Source organism: Carlito syrichta, unplaced genomic scaffold (assembly GCF_000164805.1).
Source record: "Carlito syrichta isolate Samal-C Ts95f unplaced genomic scaffold, Tarsius_syrichta-2.0.1 Scaffold309041, whole genome shotgun sequence".
Lineage (NCBI taxonomy): Eukaryota > Metazoa > Chordata > Mammalia > Primates > Tarsiidae > Carlito > Carlito syrichta.
Window position 1 is genome coordinate 1,670,752 of NW_007253137.1, and position 3,976 is coordinate 1,674,727.

Here is a 3,976-nt window from a genome sequence, read left to right on the forward strand (position 1 = left end):
TTCCGGGAGCGGCCACTGCACTCCAGTCTGGGCTACAGAGTGAGACTCCAACTCAAAAAAAAAAAAAAAAATTAGCCAGACATGGTGACTCGTGCCCAGTAGTCCCACCTTCTCTTAGGCTAAGGTGGAAGAATTGCCTGAGTCCAGGAGGTCGAGGCTGCGGTGAGCTGTGTTCCTGCACTCCAGCCTGGGTGACAGGGTGAGACTCCATCTCAAAACAACAACAGCAACAACACAACAACAACAAAAAAGAATATTTTTGTTTTTCAGGTCACTTGCAGAAAACATGAGCAAGTTTACATACGTAATTTTCCCTGTTTGATAGAAAGCATTCACAAAATCAAGGAGAAATAATGCACAATATGCCGTTTTCATTCTGGCCACTCTGCCCTAAAATATGCAACAGATTCTGTTGTTTATTTTTGAGAAGGACAAGAAAGCTGCTTGTCTAGAGAATCACTGTTCTCTTTGTCAATAAATAAAAGGTCCTTGTATTTGCAAGGATTTCACATGATGTACTAAAAAAAAAAAAGAAAAGAAGAAAGGCGTGTAAAGATTTCCATAGCAAGTGTGCTCACCAGATTTGTGTGAACGGCTTAATTACAGAGGATTCAGAGGGCTATCCTACACTTCTGTGCAGCGTTAATAGAAAGGCTACAGGGTGTCTGGGTGTTTTTTCCTCTGGGTTTTCTCTTTTCTCTCTGGCATTCACAGATTAAAAAAATATATAATTTTTAATTAAAGCTGAAAATTTGAAGCTGATTTCCAAGGGACTAACAACATCTGACACCAAGCTGAATTAATAACAGAGAAAATATTTTTTTTCTGAGGCGGAAGGATCGCCGGAGCCCAGCAGGTCGAGGCTGCAGTGGCCGGGAGCGGCCACTGCACTCCAGTCTGGGCGACAGAGTGAGACTCCAACTCAAAAAAAAAAAAAAAATTTTTTCCCCTGCATTTAAACGACCAACAGTGTTTAGCAAAAACAACTTAAATCCTTTATAAAGTTTCTAGGGCTCTCAGATAAACACTGGACTGCGATAAAAGCCTACTGGACTCCAAATGTTTCAAAGGAGTTAAATAATATAAATATTTTCTTAAGAAATTAAAATCTAGATGAATTCTGAAACTAGTAAGTGAAGATTAACTCTGGATATTTGGAAAAGATCTATATCTATCCAATATCTGTGTTTGTAAGGCAGGAAGAGCCTTGGTCTTGCTAATGATGAAATAATAGGGGCTGGTAAAAGGAATTTTATTAAGTAAAGGTCAATCTGTGTAGCACCAGGTGTAGCCCTGTAGCCAACTGCCCTATTTCTGAGGATAATTTTGAATAATATTGAAAGTTTTTGCCTAATTCTACTTAACTATTTCTGTCCACTGGTCTACTATGTGTGTGGAAATCTGGGCATTAGCCTTATTCCTGGGCTCTGCTGAGATAAGTCAGCTTTTTATCAATCATTAACTCCTCAGATTGAATTGACAATTGCATACAATTTGCTAGCAAGGAGGAAGGAAAGAACACAGGGTAGGGAGGTGGGCTACTGGGGTCGGGAAGGGTGGACACATAAAATGGCATCCTGGCCAGGCACAGTGGCTCATGCCTATAATCCCAGCACTTTGGAAGGCCTAGGTAAGACGATTGCTTGAGCCCAGGAGTCTGAGACCAGCCTGGGAGACATAAGAAAATCTCATCTCTACAAAAAAAACTTCAAAAATTAGCCAGATGTGGTGGCACATGCTTGTGTTCCCAACTACTTGGGAGGAAGCTGAGGCAGAAGGATCGCCTGGGCCCAGGACGTCAAGGTTCAGAGAGCTGTGATTATGCCACTGCACTCCAGCTTGGGCAACAGAGTGAGACCCCAACACACACAAAAGAAATTTCCTAAGAGTCGTAAAGGTGACTGTCCCTGGGAGACAGATATCTTGGCCCTGGGCAGAACTTTTAGAATTAGATGATTCCAGACTGTGGTCAACCCACCCAAGTCATACACTCTTAAAAGCTTTTCAGGAGATGCCAGATATTCTTCTCAAGGGCTCATGTTCTCTTTTCTCTCGACACGGCATGAAGTCATGGTCAAACCCATGGGCTCTGCAGTCAGACTGAGATTCAGTCTTCAATTACAATTTCAGTGTCATGACCTTGGACAGGGTATATCTTTTGTTTATGCACATCTGCCCCATTGAAATATAACTTTCACAAGGGCAGGAACTTTTTTTCCACAGCCACAGAAGAGGGCCTACTGTATGGTAGGTGCTCAATATTTAATTGAAACAATAAATGAATGATATGTGATTGAGTGGATGAAGCGTTTATACTTTCTGAGCCTAATTTTCTTGTCTGTAAAATGAGGATACCCAGGTGCAGTGGCTCACACCTGTAATCCCAGAACTTTGGGAGGCGAAGGCAAGAGGATTGCCTGAACTCAGGGGTCCGAGACCAGCCTGGGCAACTTGGTGAGACTTGTATGTACAATAAATCAAAAAACTAGCCCGGTATGGTGGCACATGTCTGTAGTTCCAGCTACTAGGAAGGCTGAGGTGAAAGGATCATTTGAGCCCAGTAGGTCAAGGCTGCGGTGGCTATAAGCATGCCACTGCACTCCAGCCTGGGCAACAGAATGAGATTCCAACTCAAAAAAAAAAAGAGATTAATAGTAGCACTCAGTATGACACTTAGCCAGGCATAGTAGCTCATGCCTATAATCCTAGCACTTTGGGAGTCCAAGGTAAGGATTGTTTGAGGCCAGGAGTTAGAGATCAGCCTGGGCAACAAAGTGAGACCATGTCTCTGGGAAAGAAAAAAAATTGGGCCTGGTGGTGGTGTATGCCTGCCGTTCCAGCTACTCAGGAGGCTGAGGTGGGAGGATAGTTTGAGCCCAGGAGGTTGAGGTTGCAGTGAACTATGATCACGCCACTGGGGTCACAGAGCAAGACACCATCTCTGAATCTCTGAATTTTTTTTTTTTTTTGAGTCAGAGTCTCACTCTGTCGCCCAGGTTGGAGTGCAGTGGCACACACATGGCCACTGCAGCCTTGACCTGCTAGACTCAGGCAATTATTTGGCCTCAGCCTTCCAAGTAGCCAGAACTACAGGCACGCACCAACAGGCTTGGCTCATTTTTTTAAAATTTATTGTAGAGATGAGGCCTCGCCAAGTTTCCCAGGCTACTCTTGAACCCATGAACTCATGCAGTCCTCTCACCTAGGCCTCCCAAAGTGCTAGGATTACAGGTGTGAGCTACCATGCCCAGCTAAAAAATTTTTTTAAATAAAAAAAAGAGCCAGGTGCAGTGGCTCACACCTATAATCCCAGCACTTTGGGAGGCTGAGGCGAGAGGATTTCCTGAGCCCATGGGTTTGAGACCAGCCTGGATAACTTTACAAGACCTCATCTCTACAATAAATCAAAAAATTAGCTGGGCATGGTGGTACTTGCCTGTAGTTCCAACTACGTGGAAGGCTGAGGCCGAAGGATTGCCTGAGCCCAGCAGGTCGCGACTGCGGGGGCCGTTAGTGTGCCACTACACTCCAGCCTGGGTGACAGAGTGAGATTCCAACTCAAAAAATAAAAAATAAAGAATAAAAAAAGATGACATCTACACAGGTAGCAACCAGGGTCAGAATGCAGAAACAGAGTTTACCTAGCCAAGGGGCTCTTTAGGGGCTCTTTATGTTCTTCCAGCTTAGAGAGAACAGGCTCTCAGGATGTGTAGCTGCAGGCAAAAGAGTGAAGGCTGAAGCGCTCTGCTCTTCCAAGGAGAGCCAGTCACACAGATGACCTTAGGTTATGATCTGATTTTTTTTCCCGTAGAACAGCCATGCATAGTTAATGGAATGAAAATAATTCAAATAATAGATGAATGAGGAAAGAAGAGGGGTAGGAGCAAGACTCTCCATTTCTATCTTAGGGCTTGCATTCTCATTTGGCCTAAACAATTGAATGGGAAAATATTTTCAGAATTCAGTACACTCAGTT